General features: G+C 33.6%; 1 protein-coding gene across 11 annotated transcripts in view; it reads right to left on the bottom strand.

The window, feature by feature from the left end:
• The window catches only part of CHRM3 (cholinergic receptor muscarinic 3), a 247,411-nt gene that overhangs the window by 184,116 nt on the left and 41,273 nt on the right, over window positions 1–22,022 (bottom strand). For 10 of the 11 annotated variants that reach the window (XM_026669410.2, XM_087967489.1, XM_087967491.1 and 7 more), the window contains exon 2: window positions 6,594–6,785. The exons of the other annotated variant lie outside the window; for it this stretch is intronic. The gene's annotated coding sequence lies outside the window, so the exon portion shown is untranslated. The remainder of the gene's footprint in view (window positions 1–6,593; window positions 6,786–22,022) is intronic. 11 annotated transcript variants of the gene reach the window in all.

The raw sequence follows: 22,022 nt of genomic DNA on the forward strand, positions 1-22,022 counted from the left end.
ATTGGATTAAATGGGTTTACACTTACCACCATATGGTTGCTTAACAACCACAGTTACTTGCTTAATTACCATTGTAAAAATGGTCATAAAATTGAGTCTGGTGGCATTTTGACTTACAACTGCAACAATTTACAACCAAAATTCAGGTTCTAATTGTAGAGGAATATCTGTGCTACTCTTTTTGCATTGCCCTCTTTCTGCGTGAAATTATATGCCAGTATAAGAATCAAATTCTGCCACCCCTGCAGTTAACTAATATAAAGTATTGTAAAGAAGCCACAATCCTAATATACCTAAGTCCTACCTATTTGTTATGTTAACCATCTTGACACTGCTCAAAGCCAGAGGCAAATCAACCATAATTTTTCTCAGTTTTGTCCAGATGTCAAACTTTGCCAAGGTATCCCAAACAATCTGGCATTCTACTAAATCTATGATAAGTGAATCTTTCTCAGAAGAGCCAAACTTGCCAATCAGTTATGTCAGACCTTCTGGTACTCAGAATATGTTGTGATTGGAAACAGCACATGATCCATAAGGGCAAATCAAGAATTGGTATGATCCCAGGCATTTCTTTTAGAAAAGTAAAACAAAAAAAACCATTTTTATATTTATATCTAAGTTTTAACTTACTATATTGACATTTGCATTTATGAATCTATGAATAATTGCCTTCTCAGACTTCTTCCTCCAATCTCATACAGTTAAAATTTTTACATTACCAAAAAAAAAATATCTCCATATCGGCGAGTGATTTATTGTACTTCATTAAAGGAATGAAAAGATATACTTCACAGAAGGTAATGCAAATGGCCATTGAATACATTACGCTTTATATTATTTTTTATTCTTCTTTCTGCAAATTGTTTTGTTACTTTGGACTTGGATTTTGGATTTTGCATAACAATAGTCATCCTGGACAATTCTCACACCTTACTTTGCAGGCTGGATATCAAGATGTACAGCTGCAGTTTCTCTCAACAGAAAGTATAAAACTATTAAATATTCATGGACTCAAGTTTCTAACTATATGCACACTCTATGTTAAGCATTTAATGTCAAGTGTTTCTGCAATAAACTTATTTATTCATATGATGGCATACCCTGATTTCTCTATGCACAATATTAAAGAATTTTAACTAATATTAAGTAAAAGGAATTGTTAGCTTTTGAAGATATACTAGTTTAGCGATTTTACAATAATGAACATAATTAGTCTACTTATAACTCCATTGTTTTTGAGCCCAACAAATATTATATAATCTATGACATTTTATTAAAACAACTAAGAATATACAAATAATTACTCTGACATCAAAAATTCAACTTATCCAAGAATAGAAGGAAAGAAAGAATACAATAATAGCAAATGAATTTTGAAAGATATTATAATCAAGAAGAAAAGTAGCAACATAAAATGTACTTGGATTACTTGATGAATTCTGACTATAAAAAATATACCAAGTTGCATGTTTGCACTTCAGTGAACTTAATTTCTTCAGTCTTTTCCACATTTCTTGATTTGTTATTTTATCTTTATTTTTAGTCTCACAGAATCATTTTTGACCACTTGGGCTATTTTTAATGAACCATTTTTTATTTTATATTAGCATATGTAAAAGGTAGAAAATAGAAGCTACCAAAACATAAACAGCCATTTTTAAATGGATTGGAGAAGGTACCATTTGAAGTAACTTCGCTGGATTGTGTATCAATGTTTTTCTATATTTGCCATGCAAGTCAAGGGCAAATGCTATAATTCCCTATTGGGATCAAAATAAATTGTTTCAAAATACTATAATATACACAAGAAAAGTGATTTTTTGAGAGAGATATCTGCAAATCTGATAATGCAATTAATAGCAGCATAAAATAGATTCTGGCAAAGCAGGTTTCCGTGCTATTCATTGTCTTTCTTTCCAACAGAGGAATCAAATGCATTTCCTGGACTTTGTTCCCTGCTCTGTTTCCCAACAAAAAAAGGATGGTACAGAATGAACTTTTCCTGTGGGCACTGGACTGCTTTACTTCACTAAATTGGTCAACTGGCTGATTAATGAACAGTACTGATCTACTGATGTACTTCATTCTCAGTCAGAATAGTATTAGAGGGTCTGTAAACTAAGGATATTAAAAATTTTAACTGGAGCTAATTTGTCTATTGCTCTCACATGTTAGTTTTGAAAATATTTTTAATGTCAACCTGCAAGATTAACTGTACTAATTTCTATCCCATTTAAAGGGCAATTTAGCAAATGAGTCATGGCTGTATTTTTATGTTTGTATCTCTTTATATAATCCTATTAGTCTTCCTTTTTGTAAGTCACTTGAAATAATTACTCAAACGTATATAGTTTTAAATAAATATAGAATTAAAAAAAATCAGCAATGCCAAAAATAAAAACTAAGTGGTTCGTATGGCTGCCAGCTTTGGAGGAGAAAAACAGTCTAAGAAAAGAAATTAGAGATTCATGTCATGTCACACAGGAAAGAGAGAAACTACTGAGGAAAAGTTGCCAGCTAGCCTGATTCTAAGTTATTTCCCGTATTTGGGGACATTGAAGAGAATACTGGCTGTGAAACTCAGCAACTTATTTCTGTTAGGCTGCCAAAAGAAAAATAATAGAAGTGCCATTCTGAACAAGAATGAAAATTACAAACTAAAACAAATGGCACATATAAACAATTATAGGTAAGTATAATAATTTGATTCAAGGCAATCTTTAGTTGCACAAGAAATGTCTTAGTAATTACTATTTTAATACATTTTTATTCCCCATTTCTTGTCCCATGGATTTCAAGCTGGCATAATAGTGTCTCCCAACAGCTGTTTATCCTCAAAAGAGTCCTGCGAGGCATTGTAGGCTGGGAGATAGCAGCTGGTCCAAACATAACCAGTAAGCTTCTATAGCTGAGTAGATATACCCTGTTGTTGCTAAGGAACTCAACACTTCCCTCCCACTGAACATGTGACTGTTGGGAAGGGGAAGATTCAAGAAACTGTATTTTATCTGTTTTGTGAAAAAATATGCTTATTTTTCTGCAACACACTTAGCACATTCACTGCAACCCCAAATAATGACTTCTTTCAACAGCAAGAAGAACTGGAATCCCTTACATTTTTGTTGATAACAAATAATTCTTCTCAAGGGCCCATGGCATCCCCCCCCCCCCCAATGTATAAGGCTCATCTTTACTTGCTGATCTAATTAGCTTTTTAAAATATGCAAGTTTCAAGATAACGTCAGTAATTTTTTTCAAAATCAAATAAAAAAAAGAATGATTTCTAAAGAACAACATAATCAGAAATACAGATGAAAATTATCACATTCCTTATATTTATACATATAAGGGGATTAAAATCTATCAAAGCTATGACCTCAGTGCTAGATAGTTAAATAACAGAAACTTCCAAACAGTAAAAAAAAAAAGTAAAGAAAAAGAAAGTATACTATATATAGCATGAAATTCACAATATAATCAAGATTAATTAAGTGTAAGGCTGCTTAAGCAGCCTTAGTCTAGGCCACTTGACTAGATGGATGTTTATCTTGAACACAGTTATGAAAACTAGGCCATTAGGAAACAGTTGAAAAAGAGCCTTAGAAAACATCTAAGCTGGAACAGGCCGCCAAAAATATTCTTGACATGTAAAACTTTATTATCATATTTACAAGTATATTTAGTATTTAGAATAATTGACTGGAACATAATTTTCATGAGCAAGGCTTTTTAAAAGGTCTCTGCATTTCTTTCCCAGTTTCTGAGCATGGCACAACTGTGTTGGAGTATTTTCTTTTCCAAAAAATGAAATGAATTTGTCTAGCAGTACAGCATTTACCACGCTATTTTTCAAGTTTGCCTCAACAAATAATAATGTTTAAAATTATGTTGCAAGGGAACTGATGTCTTAGAGAAACAGCTAGCAAGCCACAACTTTTTGGTGACTGATACACAGGAAAAAGAGATTTAAAAATGAGGACCATGAATATGCTGTGCTGGTCAAAATTTAAAATAAGAGGATGCAACAGAAAGGAACATGGTTCATGTTCCATAAACTGGTATCTCAAAAGTCACACAATCAAGGTGGGCCCTAGAGAAAGACTTGCTTATTGAATATGTAATTAATGTGGATGCGATTTTTCAGTACAGTGCTACCATCTCAAATGGCTCATTCTAAAGATTATATGTCAATAAGACTGGCTGTAGCATAAGTGAAGTACTAAGGAAGACATGGGTGCACATAAAAACAACCTGGTGATTTCACTTTATACTAGAATTCAATTCATAATAATTAAACCTTCAAATCATTAACAGTAAATACATTTTGTCCTATATATAACTAATAGCAATATAGCCATTGCCATCTTCAATATTCTGTTTACATAAGGTCATTGAGTGTTAGTTACAGAAGGACAAATGAATGGCAAATATTCAGAGATGCACCCTTGTTTACATATAAGATTTGAGATGTTTATATTTTAAATTGGCACATATAGAAACATAGTATTTGAAATATTTTTTATTTTATTATTTTATTCATAACGTTAAAATACAGATTTCAAAAAAAGGGAAAAAATTGCAAAAACAAAGCAAAACTAAACAAGACATTAAAAATTGTATATGGAAATAGGGAGATTATAAATTCTTGTCCTGCCTCAGGCACAATGCCAGCTGAATGACCTTGAGCCAGTCATCTCAGCCCTAGGAAGAAGGTAATGGCAAGCCATTTCTGAAAATGTTGCCTAGAAAATTGCAGAGACTTGTCCAGGGAGCCATCAGAAATTAGGACCAATTTGAAGCCACAAATATAAATCTATATGCTAAAACTCTCATTATTGTGACCTTGCACTGGATAAAACGATGCATTATAGGGCAACCATTTTTGAAATAAGGTGCCTCAAATGGACTAACTTACAGAAAAATGTCCAAAATCCAGAACTCATGACTCCTGAGGAAATGAAATTTGGGGAAGTTGTGGATCCTACAGTGTTATTGACTGCTATTACATAACTGCTGCAGCCATGTAACCCCCATTTTCAATGTTCATGACAATTTCTAGTCAGTCTTACAATTCCTTGCCTTCTCCCCTATCTAGCAGTAGCCATTTATCTGCTTCTACGAAAGGAAGGGAAGGGAAGGGAGATCTTCAATGCTTCCTGCCAGATTCCTATAAGGAAACTAAACGGGAAAGGCAGCAAGAAATCAGAAGTCACTCCTACTCTCACAACTTTTTTGTCCAGCCTTGGTCAATCTGTTTTTCTGTATAGATAAAGAAATACTTCTGAAACAATGAGCCAATTGGGCACAGCTGACCTAGCATATTATAGCATTTCTACACCTGGTATGGAGTCAGTCACTCTGTTTAATCCGAAAAGTCCTACATTTTATATAGGTAAATTGCTTTTTCAAACAAAATAATAGGATTCTATTGCATTTGGTCAACAATAAAGTTGCTTGATTTATGACCCCAATAGATCCAGGAATTTTCATAAGTCATAGTTGTCACAAATCAAGACACTCACATGATCAGATCCAATTTTATAACTTTTTTGTGCTGGTCGTTAAGTTAACACTGTGGTTGTTAAGTGAATCAATACATTCCTTTAACAGTTTTTTGACAGAAACCATTAAAAAATCTGGAAACTGGTAAAAGAAATAATAAAACATGGTCATGTAATCACTGAATGCTGCAACTAGCCATAAAGTTTAGCCAATTGCCAAGCACTCAAAATGCAGTCATGTGACTGTGAGAAGATTTATTTTTGGAAGTCTGGAACAGACTTATAAGTAGTTTTGGATGGGATCCATTGTAACATTGAATGGTTGCTAAGCTAATGGTTGTAAGTTGAGGACTACCTATGCTGATGATAAACTCATACACCAACATTTTTTTTACAAATTCCAAGTAACTCTAATTCAATAAGCTAGTCAAACATTGCAGTTTATTGTTTCATCTATTGTGGTTTGGGACCCACATCTGCAAATTATGAATGTTTTCATTTTGTTTTTTTGTAAGATCAGTATTGCAATATTCTAAAGGCACAATCAAAATATAGTCTCATTTTTTTATTTGGTATAAATATTTGCATGATCCCATCATTCAGAAAGAATTCTCATTCATCTAAGCAACCAGAATCAAGGTAACCCATCTTTGATAATTTGCTTCTTGAATAAGCATTTTTGAAAATTGTCTATAAAGGACAGGCATGTATGTGAGATGGGTAATACATAAAACAAATAAACAAGCACATAATATCAAAGTATGATTCAGTTTTATGGAAGAGAGAAGATTGGAAGTATAATAAAGAAAAAGGAAGGGAAGTAGGAAACTAATTATCCCAAAGTAGCAAAGCAGTGTTATTATTTGTCTCAATAAATTCTACTTTATTTGTATTTTAGAGTAATTTGAAAAAGGTTTTTTTTTTAAAATGAAATAACTCTGTTCAGTCAAAAAAAATAGTTTGAGTTTCATATACTCTAGCAGTCTAGCAGAAAATGAAACAATTCTGATTCATTTGGCGTTCTTTCCAGAATCTGTACACTGAAACTGAGAAACCTACAACTTCTAGAAGTTTAATAAAACAACTTACCATCATAAGTAAAAAAGACAGAGTAGTCAGGGAATGAATGCTTGTAAAATTTCACTGCCAAGTTAGTTCTGGATCATTTTTGCAAGAAGCCAGCCAAATATTTAAGACTGAGAATGAAGAAACAAACACTGGGAAGTCATCAGGATCAGAGAAGTCATCTTCTTTGAATCATTTTCTTTTCTTGGCACACCCCTGTAAAAAAAAGCATACAGAATTCAGTTGTATGATAGATATAATTGTTAAATCCATAACAATGCAATAAATGTAATATTTGGCCTTTTTTTTTTACTACCATAGTTGTAATCAAGATTACTGATGAACTTGATTAACAAATTCATTTGAATCACCGGTCTCTGATGCTTAAAGGACACACTGTTTAGAAGAAATTGAAATAATTCCTTCCTTATCATTCAGGACTGTGTGTAAAGAAGATCTGTATCCATATTGAAGGGAGAAGTCTGAGAAGCCAATTATTCATTAGATATCTAAATGCAAAAATATAAATGAAAATGGGATAGAAACATCAAAACCAAAAGTTGCTATAACAATAATGATGCCACCTCACTGCTATCCTCTGCTTTTTGTTTATGTTCTTTCCAATGTACCATTTGCCTTTTTATCAGCTGCATCACTCTGCTTGCTTTAACTTGCAGCTAAAAAGACATCAACATCCTTTTCACTTTTACTACTCCCACATGATGCCTCTCTGACATTGCATTTTTGTTATCCAATTTCCAGAGATTTCCCCCCAATAAATCTGATCTTGTTCATTTCAATCCATTGTTTATGACTATTTATTTTATTAAATACTTTTTTTCCACAGCAGTGAGGTGTTCCTCTGCAGATTTGATAACTGCCCTCTGCAACCACGTAATTAATCCAATTGTTGATCCATGTAATGATAGTTTCCAATCTGTTTTGGAGCCAGTCACAAATATCGTACTTTCTGAATATGATAATTTAACCAATTATGAATTCATTTTAACAGTTGTATAATCTAGCTCTTATTTTACTATTTTAATAATGACAATATATTAAGACACTGTTGAAAGCTTTGGTGAGATCAAGGTATAGTAAATCCAAAGCAGTTCCCCCCTCCCCATCTTTTAAAAATAATCTAGCATTACTTGTTTTGACATATCCATCTTGACTCATATTTACTTCAAAAATTTGCCATTTAATACTCTGTTTTAAAGCCAGTTTAGTGTAGTGAATCAGGCATCAAGCTAAAACCAAAAGAAACTTGAATTCTAGTCCCATTATAGGTACAAAGCCAACCTGAACTTGGTGAACTTGGGAAAGCCACTTCTGAAATCTTGTCAAGAAAATTACAATGATTTGTCCTGGCAAGAAATCCACATTGACTCAAAGGCACAAAAATAATATCATTATCATCTGTTTGAAGACTTTGATTTTGTCATCTATAATTTCTCAGGTGTTCCTTCACCTTTTTGAAGGTAGGGAAATGGTTTACCTTTCTCCACTTTTCTGGGGCCTCCTAGTTGTCCAAGAGGTCAAACACTATTGAGCATGGTTCTGCAATCATTTCTCCTAGTTTGTTCAATATTCTAGAGCAGGGGTGTCAAACTCACAGCTTGCAGGCCGAATGTCACGTGCTGCCCCGCCCCCACCTGGTTTAGTGAAGGGGGAAAAAGTCCTGATATGTCAGGTGATGCCATGATGATATAAGTTTGACACCCCTGTTCTAGAGCAATGTTTGTCACTGAAATGCTACAGACTTTCAGAACATATTGATTTGACTGCTAATTTTTATTGGAGTATTTGGGTTCCATTTCTGCTGTGTGCTGACCTGAATTATATGATAAAATTCAATATTTGCACAGCGAATAATGAATATGCAAAATATGCAATTTCAAGGTGATAATTGCAATTTAATTAATTTAATTAATTCCATTGTGAAGCAGGAATTACATAACACTGACGGAAGAGTTTTTGAATAGTTTCTCAGCATGAATTTCCTGAAAACATCCTACTCAGATTTTGATAGAAGAATTTTGCTTTCATCTGTAGGCACTAAAGAACGACTTTGAGATTTGATTTAAATACTGAATTGATTTGAAAATACTTGCTTGGGTTGCAAGTCTATTCATTTGCACAGTGGGAGACCAATTATTTAATCTGCAAGAAAAAACAATTGAGCTTCAGAGTGATGAAGAATCAAGGCAAATCTTCTACAGAAGAAGACATCAAACTATGTGGCTGCAAGGTGAAATTTCCACTCCATGGGGGAAAACAAAGCTTCTTTCTATTTGTTTTTCATCTTCTTATATCTTTGAATTAGTATTAGTTCAGTGAATTCCATACTAATGAAACATCAAAATCATATGGATATTGTTATTTTAGTGATTTAGGAATGCTACTATCCAGGTTTCCTCTAGATAATATGAAGTTAAGTCAAAACTACCAAGCTCAAGGATTACCCTAGCATCTTATAATAAATCTCATTTTATTTACTTTACTAAATCTGTATATGTTAATGAAGCACATTACTAGTATGTAATCTAAATGCAATTAAAAAGGCATGATAAAAGTAATCAGTACAATCATTAAAAATCTTATGTCAAATTTTACTCATATTTACATGCAGGAAACACTTGCAATTAGATAGTGTGCAAAGGCATAGTGGTTTATATAGAAGTACTAGGTTGAAAAGTTTAGGTGATACTTTTCTAGGATATAATTTATCTGAACACGGATATTTGAATTTATCCAAGTTAGCTATGTTCTTTCTTACTCTTTTAAGCCTATAATTTCCCCTCTCCTAATGGCATAATGATGGTTTTTTCATTCCATAAATTAACTTGTCAAAAATAATTTCACAGAATATTTGGAGAACATTATGACAAAAAGTTCCATTTGGTTTCTGACCCTATTCATTTTTGTTCTTTTAGTTACAGTGTTCATTATTCAATATCTTATAACAGATCTAAATCATATATCTCAATAAAATTCAAATTGCTAAGAAATAGACAATATGTTCTCAATATATGTTCATATCTTCTTGCATTCTTCCACTAATGTTTTCCAACTTATGCAATTGAACATAAGGAAATAACATCTCTGAAACTTCATGCTTCAATGGACTTTTATATAAAACAGACAAACAAATCTAAAATAAACCATGGAGTATATATATTTTAGGTATTAGTTAAATGTACTATTAATATTTCCATCAAAATATTAAAGCTATCGCATTAAAACTATATTTTGCCCCAAACAACATTTAACTCTGAATAGATGTGACTGCCTACAATCATACAATTGACGGTTTCTTTTCAGATCTATCTCAATATCAACTCTATTCTTAGAGCACATCCCAGTATTACCTGAGAAAGATTTTGTTCTAATTGTTCTAAAGAGATTTTTCATTTGATAGAATTGTTTGGATATAAATTTCTCCATCTGAACTAAATAAAATCTAGTTTCTTTAGAAGGAAATGATGAATAAAAACAGGATGGATTTTGTATCACACAAAATTACTGACTTTACATCAATGTATACTAGGTTTGGTTGATCTAAAATAAACCTCTCTATGCTTCCATTTGTTCATTTCTTATCTATTTTTTTTTACACATTCATCAGTTAATGGCATTCATTGAGGAATCCTAGGCAAGAGAAAACAAATATTATTCAGTACATAGATTTCCTACTCTGGTGATAGAGCAGTGTGACTGCTCCAAACTCCTTTTCTAAAACAAGTGCCTAAAAATGGTTGATGTTCTTCAATGCTTGAAATTATTTTTTAAGCTCAAGTTCTAAAACTGTTGCATTGTTTAACATAAGCTACTTTGCTCTCTCTGTATCCCCCCCCCCCCCTCTCTTAATTACAGTCCTGGGTTTCTATTGCTTTTAGTGTGGGGAATGTCTAATTAAGATCCATTTACCATACATTCTTATATTGCTATTAATATTAACCAGTCTTCTTCCATTTTCAAACAACAGAATCTCCAAGTAGAGAAGCAGAGGCATTTCCTTTTTAGTGCAGTATATGTTAGAAACCCTCAAATACTGAAGACATTTTTATTAGAGAGTAAGCCCCACTGAACATACCAGTTCTTAATTTGTAAGCACTTATACAATTGTAAGTAAAGCATATTGCAGCATATTATTATTTCACATGTTCATTAGGTTTATTTTTAACTGTTCAAATCGTATTTTGAATCATAACAATTTCACAGTAAGCAAACAGAGCAGCCCCTTCAGCAACGCACACTTTTGTCTCTGTGTTGTAAAATCAAGCTGCTATGGAACAAGGGAATTAAAGTAACAAGTCAGTTTTCAGCTATGAAACGTTGGAATATATGTTTTATCATTGTTATTATTCAATCAATTTATATTCTGCCTTTTTACCCCCAAAGCATTCAGACTGGTTAGTAATCCAAATAAATACATTGTCTCAGTAACTGAAAAGTTCCGCAGTATATCTGAATCCTGTGTAGCAATATTTTTGTGTATAACATTTATTATAGATTTACCCAAAAGGAAGAAGAGTCTGATTTTAAGAAAAGAAATGAAACCCTTTCTAGGAAGAATCCAAACATCAATGCAGGAAAAAAGAACTTGGACAGGACAGTCCTTTTTAGGCTAGCAATATCAAATCCAACTCAAACCAGATTACAAAATAATTTCATCTATATATAACATGGTTTCTCACATACAGTACATGGACAAATACGTGCAAACCCCTTCTTCTAAAGAAAAAACAGAAGAAGAGGGGGGGAACAGAAGAAAGTTAAAACAAAAAGATGGATATTGATATATGAAAAAGACCAAAATGAAAGGGAGAAAACTGGATGGAAGTGATGTAAAGGAAAGAGAGAAGAGTGACAGATGCCCTATTTAAAAGGTAAAATCTCTTTCGATTTAAGCCAAATTTCTGCTGGCCACATATATGTTGTTTTCTTGCAAGAATGGAGCAGTGGATTATTCTTACTCTCTTCAAGAAATTTGTTATTCACTTCCCACGTCAAACTTAAAGTGCTGTGATTTCTTGGTGGTCTCCTACCTCAAATAAATGAGATGCTGCCATCAGCTGTATAAAAGTAGTGAAACTCATCAGGATTTTTCTCAGCACCTGCCAACAAGAGTAATTTAATCTATTCTTCATAGTTACCCAAGTCTGCAATGCCTCTTGCTCATTCCTTACTTTAAACAGTATTTTCTATTCCGACCAGCAAATATAAGCTAATTGCAGGTAATTATGTGTCACTCTTCCCAAGTAGACCAGACAGACCAGATGAATTACTTCTATATTATTGTAAGGCTACATTAACAAAATCTTCCATGTCTGAAAGTACAAGCCTCCTGCCTCTCTTCTTACAGGCTTATAATTTTTTGGGAGGTGGGGTCCATTCTAAGTTTCTTTCTCTGCCTGTAATACAGCTGCAGGCTTCCCCAACCCCTTTTATCTGATTGTTCTCTAGGCAGCGTCTCTGCCCTGTCTCTCAAGGTCATTTCTACATTACATTACACTATAGCAAGGGTGTCAAACTCAAGGCCCAGGGGCTGGATGCGGCGCACATGGTGCTTAGATCTGGCCCGTGGGGCTGCCCTGGAAACAGTAAAAGACCATGCCTATCCTGGCCACGCTCATCCCGGTCCCCAAGGTCAAACACAACCCTCAATAAAATCAAGTTTGACACCCCTGCACTATAGGAAGAAAAACCCTTGCAGGTAAACCAGCTAAACGACTTAAATATATATAATTCATAAATAAAACAGCACCTATCAAATAAAAGTATAGGTTTCTTCCCTTCCATCTTGAATAGTTTAAAACCAAGACTATGGGTACTATAGAATCCAACCTCTAATTAGATTCTACTTTTTAAAAATCAGAAGATTCTGCAGTGGCCAAAAATGCATTTCCACAGTTAATGCTAGTGCCAACTGTGTCCATTTCTGAAGACAACAAACAATATTGGATCAAATTTACAGCAACAGTCATTTCTGGATGAATGAAATCTGCCAACAATTTTGTTTAAATATATTTGCTTTTTGAACTTTTAATAAAGTGACATCTCTATATATGAAAACCATTTTAACAAAACTGTATATAATTTGCAGCAATATTCCCCCCCATTAAGTTAATAAGACCTCCATTTCAAAGACATAGGTGTAAAAGCTTTGTGCAAATAACATATTTAAAATTTAGGATTAAACTATTATTAGGAACTTGAAAGTCAAGGACCAGGCACACAGGACCTTCACAATGAAATTTATAAAATCCCGTGCTCTTAAGTCTTTCAACACTGGATGACTTACCCATCACTTACTTTTACATCTCAGTGCTTAAGTCTAGAATTAAATCAATGGAGCAGATTCAGCAGAGCCTTCAGAAGGAGTACAGGTGACATGAAAGGGCAGGAAGACTAAAATTAGGCTTCGGTACAAGAACAAGCACATGGCACGTTTGTCCCTATTTTCAGTTATAAAATGTTCAGGGATGACATAATTTACTATCAGTAATGACAATCATTAAAATTTCACAAGGAAGAAAGCTGGGTCATAATTGTCATTTTCCATAGAATCATGTATAGGAATGACACTAACTTCGTCCCTTGTGTACTAGTCTAATCTATTTGATGAGTATTTTATTGTTTGCGGAATGGAATGGAATGGAATGGAATGGAATGGAATGGAATGGAATAGAATAGAATAGAATAGAATAGAATAGAATAGAATAGAATAGAATAGAATAGAATAGAATAGAATAGAATCCAAGTGTGATTGGACACACAAGGAATTTGTCTCCTGTGCAGATCTGTATATCTACAGATCTACACACTATATATCTAAATCTACAGCTGTAGATATTTTCTCAGCCCTCTTTCTAGTTTGTGCAGTACACAGATCCTCAATAGAAGCCAGAATGGTTACAATTGGTTTTGTTTTTTCCCCGCATTCCTAACTATTCATTGAAGTCTGTACCTGACCTGTTTGGTTGCTGTACCAAACTAGGCTATTATTTAAGTACAAATGACAGACTCAATAATGACAGAACTATAACAACAGGTCCTGGGGGCAGTCTGAACTTTCTGACTTGACACAGGAAGAACATTCTTTGTTGTGCCTTTTTAATGATGCATTTAATGTTAGTTGTCCATTTCAAATCCTGGGAGATTATAAATTCAAATCCTGGGAGATTATGAATTCAGATTAGATATTCATATAAATATTTTTCTAAAAAAACTTACATATTTATATATTTATTTAATACCTAAATAAAGTCTGTGAAAAACCCTAACAAATATACCTATCTCTCTCTCTAGCTTTAGCTACTCTTCTCCTTATCCCAAAGAATTATGAATAACTAAAGCAAAATTGACAACCTGTACCTTTTTAGAGATTTAAAGCTACAGAAAAGAGAAAGAAACAATGTGCCCAGGAACAGGCAAAATTGGTGCACAACATGAAGCTGTGCAAAGGCTCTCCTAGTCATGACTGCAATTTTCTCTTTGAACAGGTGTCGTGAGTTTAGGAGGGCCTCCCCCCAACTGCATATTGGGTTTGTTTGGGGCAATGCAACCCCCATGTAGTACCAAAGAACATGGTTCTAAAATGGAGGCCACCAAAGTCCAAAGTCTACTTCATATTGCTAGGATTCAGTAGAAGCCATCAAGAGCACTGTTTAATTCACTAGAGACAGAAAGATATTATTGGATATCATCAGCATACTGATGATACCATATCCCATGCTTATCATCTCACCCAGTGTCTTCATGTAGATATTAAAAAAGAGAGGTGAGAGTATGGAATCACACAAAGTAGGGAACAAGGGTGAAATCTCTCCTCCTGCATCATCAAACTCTGAGACTGATCCCAGAAAATGGAAGACTACTAATAAAATATAAAACATAGCAGGCACCTGCCTCTGGGGCCTCCTTAAAACTTGCAATAAGACCAGCATCAGGTGACCTTGTCTGACAGCTGCCAAGCAAATTCCTCCACCAGGACTCTGTAAAGGGATCTGATCCCTGTCCAGTAAACAGGGCTCAAATCACCTGAAAAAGGTTGCAGGGCATCTATGGATGCAATAATAGCAGAAAAGTCTTGCCACTTTGCTACCCTTAGCACTAAAAAGTAAATAGCACTTGTGGTGCTCCGGATGTTTCTTTTCTTGTTTCATCTCCCTCAGTTTATCCTACAAACTTCTTAGGAAAGGGGTGAGGTCAATAGTAGACAGTCTAAGGTTAAAGTTTTTGGGGTTTAGGGAAGAAACCACAGAGTCAGGTAGAGTATTCCAGACATTTCCTGCAATCAAGTTTGGTGCGGTTAACCTTGAGTTTGTATCTATTGTTTGCTCTTGTGTTGTTATGGTTGAAGCTGAAGTATTCATTGACAGGTAAGTCATTGCAATGTATGGTTTTATATACCATACTTAGATCAGACCGAAGATGGCGTAATTCAAGGTTTTCTAGATTTAGAATTTCAAGTGTGGTGGCATAAGGTATTCTGCAATGAGTAGAGAAGGGGAGAACTCTTCTAGTGAAATATTTCTGTACTTTCTCAACTGTGCTAATATCAGATACGTAATGTGGGTTCCAGACTGATGAGTTGCATTCGAGTATTGGTCTAGCAAATGTTTTGTATGCTGTAGTTAGTACTGTGATATTACCAGAGAAAAAGCTAGGGATTAGGTTAACAACTCTTAATGCCTTTTTGGCTATGTAGTTACAATGGGCTCTAGCACTTAGATCATTAGAGATGAGTATTCCAAGGTCCTTTACAGAGCTTGGATCATCAACAAGTTCTTGACTATTCAGCTTGTATTTTATTTTCTGATTTTTTTTTGCCAATATGTAAGACAGAGCATTTATTTGTTGAGATTTGAAGTTGCCATTTTTTTGACCATTCTGATACATAGTCAAGATCTTTTTGAAGGGTAGCAGTATTGTCTGTGGTATTGAACAGCTTTACATCATCAGCGAAGAGAACGCAGTTGCTCTTAATATGATCAAAGAGGTCATTTATGTAGAGTATGAAGAGAGTTGGTCCTAGAACACTGCCTTGAGGAATACCACTGTTGACAGAATTTGATAGGACACTCCCACTTTTGACCATTTGTTGTCTGTTTGACAGGAATGCTTCTACCCCTTCAAATGAGCCTATGCTTACCATATTCTCTAGACATTTTAAAAGAAGCCTTTTATAATTAATACAATGTTTATAATATTTGCTTTGTGTACATAAAGTTGTTATTTCAAATCTGGAGATAAACTTTTTAAAAATGTTGTTTTTTCCCTGAGCTTCCTGCTTGTCCATCTATTTAAAAAAAATAAAGAAAACAAACACACCAAAATATTCTATGGGGTTTTAAAGAAGCAGTATACTGTTTACAAAGTAAGAGTTTTATTTACTGCAGTATTATAGCACCCATAGCAATGGCTGCTCTAAAGGACATCAGAAAGAAAGAGGATAGTAAGAAATACACTTCTTTAAAGAACTGCTTGTCCTGCCTTTTGATGATTGAAATTTGTACATATAAATTCAATTTAACTTTATATGTGAGCACGTGTATGGATGTTACTATCTCTTTGATCTAGCTTACATTGTAGTGTAGAGAATGGATATCTTTCTTTTCTCTTTCCTTCCTGAAATAGTGTACTGCAAACCCTGTAAAATATATATCATTCTATCAGGATCATGAGTTACATCTATTTCAACTTTTCTTTTGCATAGAACAATAAATATTTCTACAGTTTCTACAAAAGATTAATTTGGGTGAGTTATCTTTTAACATTGCTAAATAGGAAAATTATTTCCTAAGAAATAGGAAACTTTGCATAATAGGAGTGGCTACCAAAAAGCAAATATTTTGAGAATGAAAGACTATGTGTGCCATAGCATCCATTGTTGGAAATCAGCCATACCCATAATTTTAACTCTAGACAAGCAATTCTAATTCATCCAAAAATATTGGTGACTACAGGGAAAATTATATAGTTTAAGGCTAAATCCAAAATTTGGTCTAATTATTAGATCAATTATCAGGTTTCCACTACTTCTGAATTCAGTTATACAAGTAACTATAAAGCAAGTCAGTCAAAGGACACAGTATTTACGACAAGGAATCTTGTGGTACCCTTATGACTGACCTGTTCATCACATCAATCTATACACTTTTATAGACTTCAAATATTTGGATTATTATTTTAAAAGAAATGTTGTAAATGTACATCATTGCTGTTGATTGGAAGGCTTGAAGAGAGAACAAAAGGGAATTGACAGATCATGTCATACTAGCATTACTCTTTTCTGTAAGTTAAATTCATTATTCTATGTCCTGTATTCTGGAATGATAATAAGTAGATCTTGATATTCTGCTCTGCGACATTCTTTCCAATACAGGATAATATTTGTAGCACATGACTGAAATGTTTCTTTCTCCCCTCCCCCACCTCTTTGGTCCTCTCTGAGCTTGGTTGTTTTCTTGCAGATGGCTTATTACCCAAACTAGTAACACCATCAGTGCTAGCATCATCTACTTTGGGTAATGAAATATCTGCAAGAAAACAACCAAGCTCAGAGAGCTCCAAGGGGAAAAGGAGACTTCTTTTCTGCTAATTGAAAGGTGCTATTTATTCTTTTGGTATTGTTTTTTTTGTTTGTTTGTTTCAAAGTTTAAAAAGTCCACTTAGTTTCTAATCTCCTGCTCATTTTCATTACCATTCTCTGAATCTGTTCCAGGCTGTTTGACCCTACAATGGATAAGAATGATCCTACTAGACATAATACTTGAGATGAGGATGCAACAATTTCAGAATAAGGTGGAACTGTTAATTCGCAGAGTTAATTTGCAGAATTTTAATTTTATACTCTAGTCTAAAGCATCACCAACTTCATTCAATTGCAACTCCGCCTCATTTTCTATCACTTGTTCCTTTCGAACAATTTTCATCCTTCTGTCATTGTATTTCAATTATAGGAATCATCCAACCAGGTCTTCATTATGCCTTCTAAATCTTATTTGCCTTTGGTACTGTTCAAGCTCAAGCTTTGTTTATTGGCAAAAGTATGGGCAATAAAAGCTATGAACTTTACAATTTTATAGACTTCCTGATTTTTTTAGTTGATTGGTTTAATAGGTCTCATTTTAAAAAACACTTCCAACTTTTCTAAACTATACAAGCCTTTACCTAAAGTTCTTATTTCAGGTATAATATATTTATGTTCCTAATCAATTAATTTAATTGCATCCAACTGTCTAACGTGCAGTTATGGGTTAAGCAAAAAACCGGGTATGCACAGATTACTGTTGTAACATATACAGTTCCTCTTTAATGCTTGAATTGCTTTTGAAGTCTTATCCGGAATATAAAAAGAATATTGTATCTAATGTAAAAACTATTTACTGTATTCTTTTGCTCAAATATAAAATTATTAAACGTATAAAAATTACTAGGCATTTGGTAATAACAAGGTCTTATGAGAAGAAAAATGTTCAATTATATCTGACCAGAGATTACATAACATCAAGAGATAAAAGTAAGATAGCAAGAAGATACAAGTACATACAGATATTAAAGCTGGCAAAAAACCCAACAATATTGAGGTGAAAAAATCCTTCTAACCCCTTTATAAACTGGAATACCTGCACATTTATTTTGTTGCCTAGTTTTCTGAAAATAATGAGATAGGAATTATTACAATTGTTATCAATACTGATATTAAGCTACACATTTTGTTAACCAATATCACCATCAGGGGTTTTGTCTTCCTGATGGACCTAGTTCAAAATATGAACTTACAGCAATACATAATTGGCTTCGCTGCTTAGCTGAACAAGAAACCAGACATACCCATCATTCAGTCTTTAAACGTAACTGAGTAAAGTTCTGTTGCTATGTTCTTCCAAAATGCTTTCTGAATACATTTAAGAATTAACACTTAAATTTTAAATCTAGATCTTGTTTATCTATTTCATCAACTGTTGTTTTTTTCAATCTGTAATTACAAAAATAGCTCATATCAGAAATAAAATCCTCATTCTGCAAGTCTAGACATCACCCATCTGGCAGAAGTTTTTTTTTCCCCATCTCCAACTCTGACAGGTTTTAAGCTCACTATTGTTTGGGCAATACTGTATATTTTTTGCCAATTTTTGTGAGATGTAACTGATCTATTACTAAAAGTCCATCAGCTAAATAACTCAGACCATTCCCTTAGAAATCAAATCCTAGGAATATCTTTTCATAACCAGTCATTCATTTGTAGGATTTTCTTCTCTAGTCCTTTTCCATAGACTGGTAGGCCAGATGAATTATTTCAATCCCAGTGTTAATTTGCTTTGTATGTGTTCCAGGATTGTACTGCTGTTGTGTATGGTTTTTTTCAAACAGTTTAATGAAAGAGAGTTTCTGGATGAGAGTTGTAGATGGAATCTTGCAAATTGCTCTGTCTCTCTTCTAAAATTCTGGTTAATATAAGTCTGCATTACATGTGCTTTGCAGTGCAGAGGTAGAGTTCTGATTTCTTATTTTTTTTACCTTTCCTGATTAAAAAAAAAAAGCTTTGTATTCCATAAAATGGGGTGTGGGGGTATACGAGAAGTATAGTTTTTACCTAGCACTGATATTCAAAGAGACAAAGCATAGAATTAGACAGGTCCATGCTAGTACAGCTTTTTTTTTTTTCAATCATCCCTTTTATATGTTCTACTGCCAGATTTATCGTGATTCCCCCCCCCCAATACTTCAAAACTTGACCGAGACCTTTTGGATCTCATGGATTAATCCAGTGTAACAATGTTAATTGTATAATGAAGTGCTTAAAACAACAATGAGCCATGAAACTCCAAAAGATAGTGTGCATAGCTACATCATATGACCAGAATTTAAATATTTATAGAAAGTCTTATTGAAAGAGTGAATAAGGCTATATTCATGGCATTCCCTCCCTGGCAGACTAGATAGTGAGCTAAATATGATTCTATTTTTCCAACACAGAGGAATTTCTAACTTAAAAGTGATATCAAGCAATGATATATGTCATCATTCTAAAGAAACATTTGCAATCTCTTCTACTTCAATCCTATGATTTGTTTAATTTGAACAAAAACATATGTGGTTAATTTAAACTATATCTTGCTCTAACAATCCAAAATTAAATTGATTCTTATCCAGGCTTATTTAGTTGAATTAAAATTAAATACAGCCACAACTCCAAGTCCCAATGAAATAAAAATTTAGAATCCCAGCTCATTCACCAAAATTGCCAGTCTCAACTTATATGATGCAGCAAACTCTATCAAACAAAACAAGCATAATGGCTTTTTTGGTTGACAAAAACTGCCATACAAAGCATCCATTCCATCTCCAAAGCTTTTCCAAAACCAATAGCATTCCCCCCCCTCCGCCCCCAGTTTGTCCTGGCCATCACCAAACATGTTTGGAGAATATTTTTTCCCCCCTTTCCTTCATTTGTCATATGTATCTTTTTCTTTTTAAACATGTGCAAAGGAGAAGTAAGAACAAAGCCAAAGAATCTGCCACAGAGTACAGATTCAGTTTCCATATTCATTTAGGTTTTGTTTATATGGTTAAACTACTATAGCCAATGAATGATTTGTTTATGGCTTTCAGAAATGATGAAAATTATATATACATATATACACAGAAATCAGTGCGGAAAGCAAAACTTAGTTTTACCTATCTCCTCAAAACAGAGTTTCTTACCTCCTTTCATGACTATATTTTGGTTTCTTCAACAAAAACAAGCAGGTATGTAAAGCCTGCATAGTTTTTTAAAGAAACTAATCAATTCTGGAGCTTACTGTTTAAAAGAGCTTTTATTTTAAAAAGGTTAAAGTGGTTTGATTTTATAACCACAATGTGTTTTTAAAATAACATTTATCATGTCAAATTTTATACCCATATTTGGTTTAATTTGCAGTGTACAGGATCACTAAGTCTATCTAACCCTATGCAAGATCCAAGCAAGGTCTTATTGGTAACACAATTTTGGTATCCACTGTAAGTACACCAGATTCTGTGAGGTGCACAACAACCTTCTTTTTGGTAAATGAGCCATAAATATTAATCCAAATATCAACTACTCTTCACAGTATTTAAATAGGTAAAGATATTTTTCTATTATAAAGCTAACAGATATGGAACAAACAGGTGAGTGGTAGTAACACCCAGCTGGTGTTGTTTGAGTTTGGAAGCTAAATAGGGGTCACCATTCCTTACTTGGCTGGGTGTAAGGTACACCCCATACATATAGCAGCTGCATTTACTACTAACCCTATGAGATGCTCTCTCCATATACACACACAAATGACCTCCTTCAAGAACCCTTGTAAGACAACATTCACAGTAAGTTGAATTCATCCTAAGTAGCAACAGGAAGAAGACTCAGTGAGGAATCTCTGGCACAATAAACCAGATTGTTTCTAATCACTAACCATAGCTCAAAGATGGTTTGGCTAACATGTTGAGCTAGCAGGAAGGGTTAAATAATAATAAGATCACAAAGATGGATTTATCCAAAACATTGCAATGTCACTGTTAATTCTCTATTAACTGTAATTATTCTTTAGTCTCTATTAGCTCAAGCTATTGACCATAAATTCATTACACCAAGAAATTAATGCATTTTGAATTGCTGAGGATTATACTATTCTGGTTTTGTACTGTTTTAATACAGTAGGACTATTTCAGAACTCTGAAATGCTATTGACATTTTGTAGGATCCAGAGCTGCTGAAATGTTTAGAATTCAAGAATAGATTCTGTTGAAAAGTATTATTAAACATTGTTTATAAAAGAAAGGCTAAATATTAATACCAGAGAACAAGTACTCAGCAGCAACATGTGGTGAATTCTACACCACTTTGTAGTTCTTGTACACTCATAATAGCAACCATATTTTTATGTGGCACTCCCCTTGTCCGCCACCAAAAAGAAAATAGGAGATTCAAGAAAGATATGAGAAGGAATACATTTACAGTAAATAAGAAGACTGAAAGGTTCCTATGAGTGTGAGGTAACATATGTCGAGAATGAACTTAAACCATATTGCCTCATTTATTTTTCTTAGTGAGACTTTGAAAAACAACAAAATCAGTATTGCAAATCAGTGCTCCTGTGTTATTTGGATAATAAATGCATTTTTTTTAAAAAAGGACAAGATTATGGTTTCATAATTTGTAAACCTATTATGAAATGTGTCGAACTAATCAATGAAAGAATAGATTAAGACTGATGTGACACAATTATTTTCGGGAGGAGATCTATAGACAGTTCATATTCTGAACTGTATTTTAATATATGAAATGTCAGCTTTCTCAATTTTCACATTAAATAAAACATCACAGGTATATTATCTATAGTCCTACTTCAGCTTTAGTTTCTATAACCTGTGTTGCTTATACATTCATGACAAAGCTATGGAGAATGAAAAGCACTT

Source organism: Notechis scutatus, chromosome 1 (genome assembly GCF_049901735.1).
Source record: "Notechis scutatus isolate UNSWTSFEM ecotype Mainland chromosome 1, rNotScu1.2, whole genome shotgun sequence".
Classification (NCBI taxonomy): domain Eukaryota; kingdom Metazoa; phylum Chordata; class Lepidosauria; order Squamata; family Elapidae; genus Notechis; species Notechis scutatus.